This window comes from Schistosoma haematobium, chromosome 3 (assembly GCF_000699445.3).
Source record: "Schistosoma haematobium chromosome 3, whole genome shotgun sequence".
NCBI classification, from domain to species: Eukaryota; Metazoa; Platyhelminthes; class Trematoda; order Strigeidida; family Schistosomatidae; genus Schistosoma; species Schistosoma haematobium.
In genome coordinates this window covers 3,275,328-3,292,784 of record NC_067198.1, presented here as the reverse complement: position 1 = coordinate 3,292,784, position 17,457 = coordinate 3,275,328, and positions in this window count along the sequence as shown.

Below are 17,457 nucleotides of genomic sequence, written 5' to 3'. Positions count from 1 at the left end.
AGAAGCATTAAGGATACTATAAGCCATCAGAAGGTCACCTCTAAGACGTCTATACTCTAATGGGTAAAGGTTAAGTGAATGGAGGCGCTCTTCATAAGGTTTAAATTTGAATCCTCGGACTGATTTCGTGGCTCGCCGTTGAATACGCTCCAGGGTGTCCTTATCCTTTTGGAGTGAGGAGGCAAATACTATGTTTCCGTACTCTAAATGGGAACGGATAAAACTATTGAAGATTATTTGGAAAGTTCTTCCGTCAAACTGGCCGAAAATGAGCTTCAATGTTACCAGTGCAAGGTTTGCTCGGAAGGCATTTTTGTCACAGTTAGCGTAAGACTTTAAATCGTAGGGCACCAAGACTCCTAAATCTTTTTCGACTTGGGATACTACTAGAGAGGAGTTACCTAAGTTATAACTGTAGTCTGCGACATGTCGCAGATGGACTACTTTACACTTTGAAGTGTTAAATGTAAGTCCGTTATCGTCTGCCCAACCTCGAAGTCCAGTCAGATCTTCCTGGAGTGCCTGTATATCGTCTTGGTTGCGCATCTCTCTCCAAAGTTTCACGTCGTCGGCAAAAAGTAATAAGTCTGACGTTACCTGTTGAGGAAGATCATTTATGTAGATCAAAAAGAGAAGAGGTCTCAATACTGAGCCCTGGGGGACCCCACTAGGACATTCCATAGCCTGAGATAAAGTGAAATTAACCCCGACCTTAAAATGTCGATTTTTCAGGTATGAAGTAAGCCAATCGATTAGAGGTGGTATGATACCCAATCGTTTGAGCTTATTGATAAGACATGTATGGTTAACCTTATCAAAAGCTTTTGAGAAATCCAGGTAGATGATATCAACCTTCCCCTTGTGATCAAGGATGCTTGTCCATCTGTCCACCACAGTCAGCAGGTTGGTAATACAAGAGTAACCCTTCCTGAAACCGTGCTGTTGGGGTGAAAAGAAATTTAAGGACAGTAAATAGTCATTTATACCATCACATATCAAGGACTCCATGATTTTTGAAGGTATGGAGAGAAGAGCCACCGGTCGGTAACTTGAAGGTTCGCTGCGTCGACCTCCTTTGAAAATTGGTGTGATGTGAGCCAGCTTCCAATTTTTCGGTAGTTTTCCTCGACCTAGCGAGTGTGAGAACATCATGCTAAGCGGCGTTGCCAAGATTGAGGCTGCTTCCCTTAGTATAGCGGAATGGACCATGTCCGGGCCAGGAGAAGTGTCTAATCTTAAATACTGCAGTTTCCGGAACACCAAATCGGCGCTTAGGTTCACTTCGGAAAGTCCTGCGGAATTGTAAGCGAAACTGTCATCAGTAAAGTTAATGTAGGTCGGTTGAAATGTCTGGGAGTATTGTTCAGCCAGAAGGTTAGCGGCGTCGCCATCGTTGTTGGTCGGGCCGTTAAGACCTAGCAGTTGGGAAACTCCAGTTTTGGCTTGACGAAGAGAGGCTGCATAATGGAATAAGCTCTTAAGATTAGAGGCAAGTTTGTCCATAAGCTTTGTCTGGTACTGGAGCCAGTCTTCTCTTATAGCCTTCGTGCATATGTTCCTGATATGTTTATATTGCGTGTACGCTCCGTCGTTGTCAGTTCGTTTGTATTCCGCCCAACAGTGCGCGATGGCGTCTGACTGTTTCTCCAACGAGTTGCCGACCTCACATTTTCGTACAATCCCAAGTCATCGATAAGGTTGAAGAACCGAGCTTCAATTGAGTTGTCGCCTCCAGTATACGTGTGTTCCGCGAAGTTGACTCTAGGGAGATTAAAGTCCCCTAGAATCAGGATGTGTGTGAAACCGAGACGAGTAGAGTGGGATAGTCCTTCCAGCATACAACTATCGTACTCGATCTCGGCGGTTGGCTTCCTGTAAATGACTCCGACCAGACACCATATAGATCCCTCAAGATTGTTAAACTCGAGGTTATGAACTTGGTGCACCTCCAAGCAAGAACGTATGTAGACAGCTACTCCGCTCCCATATCCTGATTTTCTGTCATTGTGGAACAAAGACATCCCAGGTAATGCTAACTCATGGTCCGAGAATTGAGAAGATATCCAGGTTTCAGATATTCCTATCAGATGGGCCGTATTAGCATTGCTAAGTTCATGTAGTTCATCCAATTTGTTTGGTAGACTCATATATAAACAGTTTATGCTTTCAATTTGGAACGCGTGAGCTTCTTCCTGTTTGTCTGTATGAGCCTTACGTGAATGGACAGGTAGCCCACCTATGTTAATGAATTCGTCATTTTTGTAGTGAAACTGTTGATTTGATCAGAGTTTTGTTTCTTCTATTCAGAATCAAACCTTGCTACTGTTTAACTTTGTATCAAATTTCATATATATACCAACTTCATCAATTATCCTATACGTTCCTATGGCGGTACTAACAGTACTCGACTCCCAAATACGGACAATAACCGTCAATTTAATGCAAAATAAAAGTGATATGTTTCTTCGTTTTGTGGCAATTCAGAGTAATCATAACGCCATAGAAGGTGGAAAGTAAAAAATTAAGTTAGTCTGTGTGTGACATTGATGTATGTTATCGTCTCCAAATCCTGACCGAAGCTGCTACCTTGACGTGGTGGTCGGGCTTGCCTATCGTGATGACCCAACCGAGCTATATTGGCTGGAACATATGTTCCTGTAGGTTCTACCATGCCATGCAGGTCGATTGGAGAACGGTAAGACTAAAAGCAGCAACTCAAGGTCTGAGGGCGAAGTCGTACTGCTGACTGTAGAGGAGTGTGACAGCAGTAAGGTGTTTCCCTCGGACAACCAGCATCTGCAGCGATGCTGCCTTCCCACAAGGAGGGGTGGGGTTAGAAAAGGTCGACCCCAAAAATGTCACACCCCACCTTACCTCACGGATTTCCGTCTCCGGCGGAAAGGCCCTTTGAAGAACGGAGCTAACTCATTAAAAACCCTCCACAAAAGGGCCGTGCGCGACCGGCCTCAAGCAGTTGTCCCTTGGGCTCTGCGGTCACGCATCCAGGTCGTTAAGTGCAACATTAATCCGACTTCTTTTTCAGGTACCTCAAGAAATACCCTTCTATGGTGTGGGCAGCCGGGAAGTGATATCAGCCCTCATACCCGTAACAGCGCACGAAACCAAGTTGGTCACATTCAAATCCTTCCTACACCTCCTAATACCTCTCTTATCTCCATGACTAACTCTCCTCACGTTTCTTTATCACCTCGCACCGGTAGGGCAAACGATTCGAGTAAGTGGAACGCTGTTCCTGGTCTCCTGAAACGACGCCCTAAACTACACATAGGAGCTTTTAACGTACGAACACTGTGCTAAATAAGACAGCAGGCTTCATTAGCTAGGACTTTAGAATCCCGCGCCATTGATGTGTGCTGCGTCTCCGAAACGCGCGTACAGGATCCGAGTAGCGTCATTCATCTGACTTCACCATGCAAAAATAAAGAACCGACTCGATTCACACTTTGTGTATCTGGAAGCCCCGATTCAGCTTCCCGTGGTCCCGCCGGCGTAGGCATAGCATTGAATCCTAGGGCAGAACTATCTTTCTTAGAGTGGATCCCAGTAGACAGTCGTTTGTGCGCTGTCCGACTAAACGGAACAGTAAGGATCCGAAAAGATAGGGACACTCATCGTTGCCTCTTCGTCGTCTCTGCCTATTCTCCCACTGACTGCAGCTCAGATGATGTAAAAGATGAGTTTTACAGAAAGCTTTCGGACCTTCTCCGAAAAGCTAGGCGCTCTGATGTAGTAATAGAGGCCGGTGACTTTAATGCTCAAGTTGGCAAACTAAGCGATAGGGAAAGACACCTGGGTGGATCTTATAGTGTCGTGGCTCAAAGAACAGATAATGGCGACCGTCTGCTGCAGCTATGCTCAGATAACCGCCTCTTTCTTGCAAATACTAACTTTAGGCATAAGGAAAAACATCTTTTAACATGGCGATCACCTAATTCTTCCGAACGTTGGACCCAAATAGACCACATCGCTATCAGCCACCGATGGAGGGGCTCGATAGAAGACTGTCGCTCATTCTGGAGCACATGCTTAGATTCAGATCATGCTCTAGTACGAGCGCGTATTTGTCTGCGTCTTACTGGACGTAGGAAAGACGCTGCAAGTAAATCTCTTACGGCCCTAGTTAATGATAGTCAAGCTAAGAGTATATTTCAGGAACAACTAGGAAAACAGTTGTGCAGCCATGTATGTGATGCCCACCCCGAGGCAACACCGAATGATATCCGAAAAGCTGTGGAAACAGCAGTGATATCTGCTAGCAAGTAAACCACAAGGTTAGGGAGAAACACTGGATCACAACTGATTGATCACTGGGTGTCATGCTTGTCTAGTCCTTATTAGTGCAGATCGAATGCTATCGATCATGTTGCAATGTGGCCACCAGTCTAGGTGACTCGACACTGCGGGCACTATGTATTGAGATTTAGGTGGTGGTTGGAGGTAGTCAACAGAATACCTGGACCCGGGTTTCGTGCTACTTGGCACTCGTCAGCAAGGTGTACCTGTAATCTTGAGGGACCTGGTGCTCCCTGGCGGATTCGATCTCGTGTCACCCAGCTTCACAGTCAGAGACGTTACCACTGAGCTATCCGAGCCGTGACTAACCTCCTGTAGGACGGAGATGTAATCAAAATTGATTGATCACTGGGTGGTGATCAACGTCATGTGTGTCAAGTCCTTATTTAGTGCAGATCGTATGCTATCGATCATGTCGCAATGTGGCCACCATCTAAATCTCAAAACATAGTGCCCGCAGTGTCGAGTCACATAGACTGGTGGCCACAGCGCAAGCTGATAAGAAGTCTACGCAATGATCGGGAACAGTGGTGGGTAGCGAAAGCAAGAGAGATGGAAAAGGCAGCGGCAATAGGTAATAGCAGACAATTGTTCAGACTTGTTAAGGGAACCGGAATTAAGAACCCGACTGTTAGCGAAACACTCTCAGAGAAAGATGGACATATTATACACTCTCAATCCAGGAGATTGGATCGATGGGCAGAACACTTTAATGATCAGTTAAACTGGCCTTCAGCCACACTTCGATTTCCCACGATCTCCAGTCAACCTGAATGGCAAGTTAATGTAGGTCCTCCGTCCCTTTACGAAGTCGAAAAAGCCATAGGAAATCTGAAGCGAGGGAGAGCAGCAGGCCCTGACAGATTTACTCCTGAGATTTTTAAGGATGGCGGTCCAGTATTAGCAATGAGATTAACTGAGGTCCTAGGTAGAATTTAAGAACTGGACGTAATCCCATCTGACTGGTCTCAATCACTGGTTGTGCCAGTCTATAAGAAAGGACAAAAGTCCTCTTGTGACAATCACATAGGAATCAGTTTGACTAATATAGTGTCTAAAATATTAGCTTCAATAATACTTCGACGCCTAGCCAAAGCTCGTGAAGAGCAAACTAGAGAAAATCAGGCCGGTTTTCGACCTGGACGTGGTTGTATAGACCAAATATTCACATTACGTCAGGTTCTAGAACACAGACACACGTTTAGACGCCCCACAATGGTAGTATTTCTCGACCTTAGGGCGGCATTCGACTCAGTTGATCGTAAGGTTCTATGGCAGTGTTTGTCACTGAAAGGAGTACCAAAGAAGTACATTAACCTTATAAAGGCTCTCTACTCGAACACAAATAGTAGAGTGAAAGCTTATGGCGAACTGTCATCAGAATTGATTACCTCGAGTGGTGTTCGTCAGGGCTATCCACTCTCTCCTTTCTTGTTCAACTTTGTCGTCGACGTACTTTTAGAGATGACACTTTCCTCATCTAAATTTACAGGGGTTGAACTTCTACCGGGAGGTTCACTTGCTGACTTAGAATATGCCGATGACATCGTTTTATTTGGCGAAGACGCTGACAAGATGCAGAGTCTTCTGACCACTCTAAGCAACAATGCAAGCATGTTCGGGATGCGATTCTCCCCCTCGAAATGCAAAATGTTGCTTCACGATTGGGTTGCATCGACACTCGTCTATCAACCAAAGGACGTGTTTACTGCACAGCAGTTCGTTCCGTCCTACTTTTCGGCAATGAAGCATGACCGGTAAGAGTAAAGGATATTCGTAGACTACTAGTATTCGATCATAGGTGTCTTCGAAACATTGTGGCCAAACCGGTTTGGGCACACCTGCTTCGGTTTCGAAGACACCTATGATCGAATACTAGTAACCTACGAATGTCCTCTACTCTTACCGGCCATGTTTCACTACCATAAAGCAGGACGGAACGAACTGCTGTGCAGTAAACACGTCCTTTGGTTGATAGACGAATATCTCGCCTACGCCTTAAATGACGCAAGTTGATAAAAGCCAGTCGAGCCTTCTATATCCGTGCTGAGATTTCGTCACACACCAGACCACAAGGGCTGATGAGACTTCCGAGATAAGTGAAGCAGTCGACACGCTCACTTACCTCACTCCCGATGATTAGTTCGGGTGTCAATGCAACCCAATCGTGAAGCAACATTTTGCATTTCGAGGGGGAGAATCGCATCCCGAACATGCTTGCATTGTTGCTTAGAGTGGTCAGAAGACTCTGCATTTTGTCAGCGTCTTCGCCAAATAAAACTATGTCATCGGCATATTCCAAGGCAACTAGTGTGGGTTATTATTGCCTGTCCATGCAGCGGAATTCAGCTCGAGGCCTCCCTGCAGTGCTACTGGATAGTGAAGACGACCTTACCAGGCAAATTAGGCAGTTGACTGAGATTAGACTAATAACCTACTGTCGTATCTTTGATCAACTCGGGTTACAACTCGACGCTCACTAGGGCAGTAGCAATAGTTGATAGACATAAGAACTGATATAAATATTTGCTTTAGTCACTTTCCTCCAGCATGTCACTGTGTTACGCTGTGATTCGCGATAAGAGGCAACAAGCGTGTTCGGTGTTAATTTTTAACTGCATAACTTGATAATACCTAAAAGCTACATTAGCTGACCTAACATCTCTTCCTTTTTCACTTTGCTTTGTTCCTATTCAACTCAATCATTAGCAACGAAAGATCAGGAAGACGTTCACCGGTCGTGGTTACCGCACCAAATCAGCGCAGCTAGAAGCCGTAATTGCCGGATTGTTAAAACTATCCGTATTGGAGGGGATGATTAGATGCAGACGATGTTATTCTAGTAATAACGATGAACTTGAGGAAAAAACAGTTCAATGACCACAAAATTCAAGGTGTTTATAGATGTACCTGTGTCAGTGTCATCAATTCTCAGTCATTTTTCCCCAAGATTTCCAATCACTAGTCGCGATGACTCTTCGAACTCCAATACAGTAGACTGTGTCCTCCAGCAGGTCACATTCAAACATTCAGTAAATTTATGTACTGATCATACGTCATCATTCGACATCATTGCTCTCGTCCAACACACTTCAACAACATTGCACGTCCATGTAGGCTGCAGTTGATACTATCTACTAATCAAAGTGGACTAAGATTAATTCTTCTTCATCCGTTTTTTTCACGTTTGCATGGTTTCCGGTGATCAACCTGGATATTGATACATAGATTATCGTAACATGTGTGAGCAATGATCCAAGGCATTTCTGAACAGATTCTGAAGACCGGCGAATATCCTCATTTCAAGTACATAAAGTAGAATGGCATGGATTTCTACTTGGCAAACTCGTTTTTTGCTTGAGACAAAGGTGTCTCGCCCGAGACATAAGTGATATGAGCTCGTAAAGACCAACAAAGATCCAACTGTGTGTCGAAATTTTCTTGGGCATCAACCGGCTAAAGCTGATAAGGCTTGATCCCCTTACTGAGAAACATTGCTCTTTATTATCAGTCAAAGAGTTATCACAAACCGAGCTTAAAGTACCGTTTTACATTTGTATGTAGATAAACGCATGCCAAACATTGCGCTTTTGTAGGAGTAGGTTGCAAGGACCTGTGTTATAAATAGGCCCATAAGTTTGTCTACGGACTTTAAAATTTCGCCAAGCAATGATGTTATACATTAACTGGTCGGATTTATCCGCATGCAACTTATTACTGTGCCACTTACTTAAAAACTGAAGCCAACGTATCGTTTTACTTGCCACGTTCTGTCCATTAAGTGCACTCAAAGATGCATTCATCGGTTACGACGTCAAGAATAATTACCAGCCTACTGCTGATTTTGGACAAGCTGACGATTCGTCTAAATTGACTGACTCACCACTGAAACGTTAAGAACGTACGTTGACATCAATTAACACAAAAACAGAAGTACAATTAGTATTATGATCAACCTGTTACTTTGAAAGCCATCAAAGAAGTGAAGGATTATCTTCGCACTAAGAGGCTGAACAGTTCTTCTCAAGGAGAACTGCGACAAAACTTTCGCCTTCAGGGCTCACCCATGATTGTCGATTCTCGTATTATGTTCGGCGACACAATTGTTGTTCAAAAAACAATACGTCGTATTGTTTCGAAACAATTCTACAGCGGCAATCCAGGCATCAACTAGATGAAATCTATGTCTGGAAGCTATGCTCACTGTCTTGCGATAGGCCAAGATATTGAAGCTAGACGCCGCAAGTTGTCATCGCAATCTCAAGTAGCTAAACACCGAGGGAACTGTAAACCGCAGCACCGGGTAAAGCCTGACGGTCCTTGAGAGTATCTGCACACAGATGTTACTGGTCCTATAGGGCCAAAAACGGTTTTATTAATGATGGACGCACTCGCGAAATGTCCACAAGTCTCCATTGTGGCAAATCGCACAAACAGTGAGACAATCAGCAGATTATCTGAGCTGTTTGGGTGCTTTGGAGTGAACAAAAGCAGGAAGAACAAGAATATCAGCAGTTTTATTGTGTGTGATATAGTGGTTATCAAGTAAAACATTGAAAAAATTGATGCCGATATGAAGTCACTGTGAAAAGAACAAGAAACAGAGATACAGATAAATAATTAGGTTTATCAAGGAAATTAAATAAAGGCGCTCTAAATTAAATAAAAACTCATTATTTTGTTTGATGTTTCTGAGGGCTATTACATGTTCTTTGAATACAATATTCGACTTCGGTGTCGATGATACGAAGTATTGGTTGGCAATATCAACCAACTTTGATTTGAATCATCCTTTCTTTTCCTCATTCATTGGCTGCAAAGGATTTTGTATGATCTATTTGGTAAGAAACACCTCATCGCTTGCGAACTGATTACTGAGCTACCTAACCAAAATTTGTCGAGCTGTCAGCCGATAGCTTGACTGACTTCGCGACTAAGCTACGTAATGTTTGCATAACATTGAGGGAGATGGGGTATATGTCCGACGTGAATTCCGCGGCTAATTTGGAAATAATTGTGTCATGTCTACCTCTAGAATTACAGAATAAGTGGATGGGAGTTGCCGACAAGATCATGATGGCCGGGAAGGAGCCGAGCTTTGAAGAATTTGTGATCTTTGTAGAAGAAAGAGCCGGTATTTCTCGAACACGTTATAGTAGGTTGGTGCATTTTAACTCAAAGTTCCGTGAAAGTAATTATGGAGGCCAAGTTGATAAGAGACCAAGCTTTAATGTCATCAAGCGGGAATTAAGCAACTCATTCAAGGATTTGAGTTGTGAAATTTGCTTGTGTGATCATAAAGAGATAGATTGTACATGGTTAACGAAAATGAATGTTAGAGAAAGGAGACTGGAAGTGAGAAGATGTGGTCTATGTTACCCGTCTTTAACGAAGGGTCACATAGCCAAGTCATGCAGCTCGGACATCAAGTGTGACGTTGATAATTGCAAGATTTGACATAATTCATTACTATATATTGATGATGTCAATAACCATGTAGTGAACGTAATTAAGAGAAGAGCAAGAGCAGCAGATTTACAACTGAAGAACATCTGGTCCTCAAAACAATTGTCAACCACCACCAAGGTCAGAATTTTCAATACAAATGTCAAGATAGTTCTATTGTATGCGATGGAAACCTAGAGAACTACAAAATCCATCATCCAGAAAATTCAGGTGTTCATTAACAGTTGTCTAAGCAAAATACTTCGGATCCGTTGGCCAGACATTATTCGCAACAACCAACTGTGTGAGAGAACAAACCTGATCTCAGCAGTGGAAGAATCGGGAAGAAGCGCCGGACGTGGATAGGACACATATTAAGGGAAGCATCCACCTGTGTCACAAGACAAGCCCTCACATAGAATCCTGAGGGCCAAAGGAGGAGAGGAAGACCAAAAACACGTTACGCCGAGAAGTGGAGCAGACATGAGAAAAAGGCACAAGAATAGGATAGAACTAGAAAGGAAGGCCCAGGACAGAGTGGGTTGGAGAATGCTGCTCGGCGTCCCATGCTCCATTGGGGGTAACAGACGTAAATAACTGAGTAATTAAGTGGGTAAGTAAGTAAGTAAGTAAGTCAGTATGTAAGTAAGAACGTAGTTGACGTTTGGAACTCGTCGAAGGTTTGTTTTGGTATCATTCCGGTGAAACTGCACGATCCGAAGTGAACTTTTTAAACTTACGCCCTTCTAGATAGCGGTTCAGACACTTCCCTCGTATGTGAAGAGTTATTTATTCAGTTGGGTCTCAAGGGTAAGGAGGCTTTGATAACAATAATCACTTTGAATAAAACTACTACCTGTAAATGTTTGAAAGTGAACTGGGAGATATTTTCTTTGGATGAACAAGGTTCTGTTAAGATCAATAAGGCTTATACAACTAAGAAGCTTCCGATCGACTATGTAGAACCTTTAACCGAGCAACAGCTGGGACGGTGGAAACATTTGAAGGATGTCACACTCCCGAATTTGCAAAGTGGTAATATAGGTCTGTACACCCAGTACAGCGTTGTCGTTCTCACTATGTTTGACCGGATCCTGAAAGTACATATAGTTATGAGTTTGAGGATGCATACCATATTGGTAAACATGGCTTCATTGAATCAAAGGTTTCTGCAACAGTGGAACTAAACAAAGAGAAGTGTTTGAAAAATTCAGTTAATAAACGGAAATACAATGTTATTGTTAAAGGGGCTCGTAATGAATCTAACGGAAACTTGGTTGACAATTCATTTGTATTCACGAGAGATTTATTGTTTATTTTGGATTTACGTGACAATGCTACCAATCAGTGGTTCATACGATTTAATTTGTGGCTAATGATCATGAGAGAAAGGGCTTTATGTCCTTAGAAATGATTCCAATTGCTTTATTACAAAATTCCTCAGCAAAAGCCAAGTAAGAATTTGAAACGCTGGGAAACATCTAGACAGTAAGAAGGCACGTGTCACGTTTCCGATGGAATGACAATCCATCCTGCTACTGTGTTCAGTTTACGAGAGACTTTGAATGCCAAAAGTGTTTTTCATATACTTTCAATCATTGCAATACGCAAGATACTCAAATTGCGATGTCCGGAATACACCAGCAATAGCCAACTGAAGGAGAGAACAAACCAACTTCGGGCTGAGAAGGAAATCATGAAAATGAGCTGGAATTGTTAACACACATTGAGGAAATCACCAAACTGCACCACTAAGGAAGCGCTAACTTGGAATCTCGAATGAAAACGGAAAAGCGGAAGACTAAAGAGCACACTGTGAGCAGATATGCATATGATGAATAGCAACTAGAAAGAACTGGAAAGGATTGCTCACGGTAGAGTTTGATATAGAATGTTGGTTGGCGGCATATGCTCCATCACGAGGAATGACTGAACTAATAAAGTAGGGTTAAAGTCTTCATTCAAAGCTGAAGCAAACACTTCTATTAATAGAAAAATAATTAGTTTCACTTCATTTTGTTTTTATTAAAAACGTGGCAGTCTTTTGTTAAATGAAAGTTTCATTCATCGGTGTTTTGTGAGCGTATGTGATTGTCAGTCACATCAACACATTATCATTAGAAAGCGACATTGTTTATTCTAACCGACATTCATATACGGCTTACTACACAATAGATAATACCACATAGCTTCATTGATTAGATAGAATATAGTGACCGACAACACGTAATTATAATCACTGGTATTTCTGTAAACAATTGAGGTCAACATACAGATATTTGCAGATCACGCTATTAGATAATTTACACTATTTTTATTACCATTACTTTAAAATAATATTTCTTTATTGAGAATGTATATTAGATTAGAAGAGATCTGATAGATATGGTGAATATACGTAATATTTCAACACACAATCCTGGTTGAATCGTCAAGTTATAGTCTTCAATGTAAACAGTTTTAAGAGGACGAAAGAAGCACATGTTAGGTTCAGGTTAGATAGACACAGTCCATCGACGATACTATGTTTCTGTCGGACAGGGTTATTTTCTAAATCACTTTAACCATACTTTCAAGATGCTATACACATTATGGCGTTTAATAAATTAGAGATGTAAAACATGAGTGCCTACTCAACCAAAATGATGAAGACGAAATGCAAAGAGGTAAAACCACGAACACTCAATGATAATCATTATGGAACTGAAATTGCGCATCACTATCTCTGTGACTATCACCATCAAACATTAAAACGAATGAAGACGTTTTTGTGAAGGAAATTTTCTTCTCGACGATAATGATTTGTCGAGATGTACAATTGTATTTATGAGTGATTTATTAGGCACGCAATAGACTGTGTTAGAATGGGGTAGTTTTGCACAATTATCAAAGATAATGAAGCATATTGAAGTGGAGGTCAGTCAGAAGAATAGTCAAAAATCCTCGAGTATGTCAAGTAATAATATTTAAATGGAAGAGTGATATTCCAACTTAATGGAAGTCTTCAAGTGCTGAATAAAATAGGTTGCATTAGGCGTCAAATTAGTGAACAGTCATCAAAAGCCTACGTGATGTAATCGTTCTGGAAGTAATTGAAAACAATAATGTATGGATGGAGAGACAAAGAAACCTGTCCACTTAAAAGATCAGGAGGAGAAGAATGTAATCGTTATCATTTTTAACTTGTAAAATTCGATGGTGAGCTTAGACCATTGGAGAATTATGGATATACGTGACTCCTCTGCACAGAGTTCGGATTTGGAATGGTGAATTGCCATAGCATTGCCTATGCATAAACTCCTCAAGCAGACTTATTTTGAGCCATTCCGATCTACTTTGTGAGCAATTTCAAACAGTATTTTGCACGATGGGTGTGACCCAATTTCATGATGTGTTCGAGAATTGAGTTGTGGATACGCCTACTGGAGAACTGGAGACATTTGACTGATTAAAATCTTTTCATTTTATATTAATAATTTTGCTGTGTTTTTGAATGTATGTGTTTTACTCAACTTCTGAACTTGTTTGTTTATATCATTATTTTCGGAAATTTTGATTTCCCTGGTCTTTGTTTTGGAATTTCGGGGTTTTTCCTCCAAGGACCTACAAAATTAAAGAACGACATTTGAGTCGACTAGAAAAGGACGAGTTAGAAAGGCAGCTTAAGATGTTAGAGCTTCAAGAAGAGGTTGATATGACCGAACTAGGATGTAAGGTCATGTAGGACGATAACCAGCTGTCCGTAGAAAAGTGTGAGAAAAATGTCCAGGTGAAAAGGTAATTGGATTGTGACACTGGTTGTAATAATCATTCAAGACAGACGTCTAGCATCTCAAAAAGCGATTGTGTTGATGAGTTGAAGGATACGTTGCATTACTTACTTACTTACTTACTTACGCCTGCCACTCCTTATGAAGGAGCATAGGCCGCTCACCAGCATTCTCCATCCAACCCTGTCCTTGGCAATCCTTTCCAGCTCTTTCCAGTTGTTATTTATCATTTTCATATCTGCTTCTATTATCTGACGTAATGTGTTCTTTGGCCTTCCTCTTTTCCGCTTCCCTTCAGAATTCCAAGTTAGGGATTGTCTAGTGATGCAGTTTGATGATTTGCGTAATGTATGTCCTATCCATTTCCATCGTCTCTCCTAATTTCCTCTTCAGCTGGAAGCTGATTTGTTCTCTCCCACAGAAGGCTGTTGCTGATGGTATCCGGCCAATGAATGTTGAGTATCTTGCGTAGATAGCTATTTATAAATACTTGCACCTTCTTGATGATGGTTGTTGTAGTTCTCCAAGTTTCAGCTCCGTACAGTAGAATTGCCTTGACATTCGTATTGAAGGTTCTCAGTTTGATATTGGTTGAAAAATGTTTTGAGTTCCATATGTTCCTCAACTGTAGGAATGAGGCCCTTGCTTTGAAAATCCTCGCCTTTACGTCTGCATCCGAACCTCCTTGTTCATCGATGATGCTTCCCAGGTATGTGAAGGATTCTAAATCATACAGAGTTTTGCCATCAAGAGTGATTGGATTGCTGTTCTCCGCTTTGAATTTGAGGACCTTGGTTTTCCCCTTGTGTATGCTGAGGCCTACTGATGCAGAGATTGCTGCTACACTGGATGTCTTTATCTGCATCTGTTTGTGTGTATGTAATAGGAGGGCCAGGTCATCTGCGAAGTCCAAATCGTCTGATTGATTTTGAGCTGTCCATTGTATTCCGTGACATAATCAGCTGTATTCATGAGAACAACACCTGAACCTTTATCCGGTTGTAAAATCATCACCTCATTAATTTGTTTGATGTTTCTGAGGGCTATTAGATGTTCTTTGAATACAATATTCGACTTCGGTGTCGATGATACGAAGTATTGGTTGGCAATATCAACCAACTTTGATTTGAATCATCCTTTCTTTTCCTCATTCATTGGCTGCAAAGGATTTTGTATGATCTATTTGGTAAGAAACACCTCATCGCTTGCGAACTGATTACTGAGCTACCTAACCAAAATTTGTCGAGCTGTCAGCCGATAGCTTGACTGACTTCGCGACTAAGCTACGTAATGTTTGCATAACATTGAGGGAGATGGGGTATATGTCCGACGTGAATTCCGCGGCTAATTTGGAAATAATTGTGTCATGTCTACCTCTAGAATTACAGAATAAGTGGATGGGAGTTGCCGACAAGATCATGATGGCCGGGAAGGAGCCGAGCTTTGAAGAATTTGTGATCTTTGTAGAAGAAAGAGCCGGTATTTCTCGAACACGTTATAGTAGGTTGGTGCATTTTAACTCAAAGTTCCGTGAAAGTAATTATGGAGGCCAAGTTGATAAGAGACCAAGCTTTAATGTCATCAAGCGGGAATTAAGCAACTCATTCAAGGATTTGAGTTGTGAAATTTGCTTGTGTGATCATAAAGAGATAGATTGTACATGGTTAACGAAAATGAATGTTAGAGAAAGGAGACTGGAAGTGAGAAGATGTGGTCTATGTTACCCGTCTTTAACGAAGGGTCACATAGCCAAGTCATGCAGCTCGGACATCAAGTGTGACGTTGATAATTGCAAGATTTGACATAATTCATTACTATATATTGATGATGTCAATAACCATGTAGTGAACGTAATTAAGAGAAGAGCAAGAGCAGCAGATTTACAACTGAAGAACATCTGGTCCTCAAAACAATTGTCAACCACCACCAAGGTCAGAATTTTCAATACAAATGTCAAGATAGTTCTATTGTATGCGATGGAAACCTAGAGAACTACAAAATCCATCATCCAGAAAATTCAGGTGTTCATTAACAGTTGTCTAAGCAAAATACTTCGGATCCGTTGGCCAGACATTATTCGCAACAACCAACTGTGTGAGAGAACAAACCTGATCTCAGCAGTGGAAGAATCGGGAAGAAGCGCCGGACGTGGATAGGACACATATTAAGGGAAGCATCCACCTGTGTCACAAGACAAGCCCTCACATAGAATCCTGAGGGCCAAAGGAGGAGAGGAAGACCAAAAACACGTTACGCCGAGAAGTGGAGCAGACATGAGAAAAAGGCACAAGAATAGGATAGAACTAGAAAGGAAGGCCCAGGACAGAGTGGGTTGGAGAATGCTGCTCGGCGTCCCATGCTCCATTGGGGGTAACAGACGTAAATAACTGAGTAATTAAGTGGGTAAGTAAGTAAGTAAGTCAGTATGTAAGTAAGAACGTAGTTGACGTTTGGAACTCGTCGAAGGTTTGTTTTGGTATCATTCCGGTGAAACTGCACGATCCGAAGTGAAATTTTTAAAATTTTTCGGAGAACGGTACCAGGAGCGATGTGCTGTATTTATTTCTTGAGTCGGCATGCCACACTCGAGTGGTTTGTATCCAGAATCTGAAGATTGCGTTCGTAGGGAATGCGGACCAGAAACGCTGCAGACGAAGGACGAAACCACGTTGAGCTAAAAGACCGGAAGCGACCGTAACGACCAAGTTCGAGACCAAGCGTCTGCCAAGCATTTCAAACCAATATATCGAGTGAGTGCGTTGACAAGCGCGTGGGTGGCCAATCCAGCTTTCGCCAAAGTTGACTAAAGTCGACGGAACCAAACGGAGGTGGTCGAAGGCGTGGGCTCAGGAAACAAAAAGATAATCAAAAAAGAGAAGAATGTAGCATGCGTGTAGCATAGGAATATTCCTACTTTGTATGGGCTGTTGACTGTGCGACTAGTCGCGGAAGCGTACGGGCAACCGTACTCGGCGACCGGAACGTGAGACGGTTGTCTCGTTTGCGTCACGTGAGCCTGCAATCTCATCCGAAGTCAAGGGCGGCGTGGTCTGCTGATCTGGACGTGAGACTGTCGTCTCGTCCGTAGACGGTGCAGATGACGCGTGCTGTTGACCGGGACGTGAGAATGAGGTCTCAGATGCATCTAGCTTGGGACCCGAAGATAGTTTGAGGATCCCGCTAGTAGGTTTGATAGGTCTAGCATTGAATCTCAGGTTGTCAGATAGGGCACTGTCAACGACGTGTGCTGGTTTGAGACGGTCAATGCTGACGATCTCGACGCGGCCGTGTCGATCAACCTTGAAGGTCTTTTCGTGACGAGCGATCACGTGAAAAGGGCCTTCGTAAGGTTGTTGCCAAGGTTTGCGTACCGAATCTACTCGTACAAAAACATGTGAACAGGTAGATAACTCTCGAGGGAGAGCGACCTGTCGATGTTGTATTTGAGTTGACACCGGAGACAGCGTTCGCATAAATGCAGACAGTCGATGGACGTAGTCTGATTTACCGAAATTAGGTCTGCTCCGTGGTGTGAAGAATTCTCAATGCAGACGCAGTTCAGCGGCGAAACATTGTATATCTGCCTTCAAGCTTGTTCGAATACCTAAGAGGACGAGCGATAAGGTTTCGTACCAGTTGTCGTTCTCGTGTGCTCGTAGAGCACTTTTAAGTTGACGGTGAAACCTTTCAACTAAACCATTTGAAGCTGGATGGTAGGCAGTAGTGCGTATGCGTTTCGTACCAAGCAGCCGAGTAAGTGAGGAGAATAATGCGGACTCAAATTGTTGTCCTCGGTCAGTCGTGACAGTCGAGGGACAACCGTATAGAGCTATCCATCGTTCTACGAAGCGGTGCGCAACTGTCTCCGCCGTGATAGACGTGATGGGTATAGCTTCGGGCCATCTGGTGAAGCGGTCGATGCACGTGA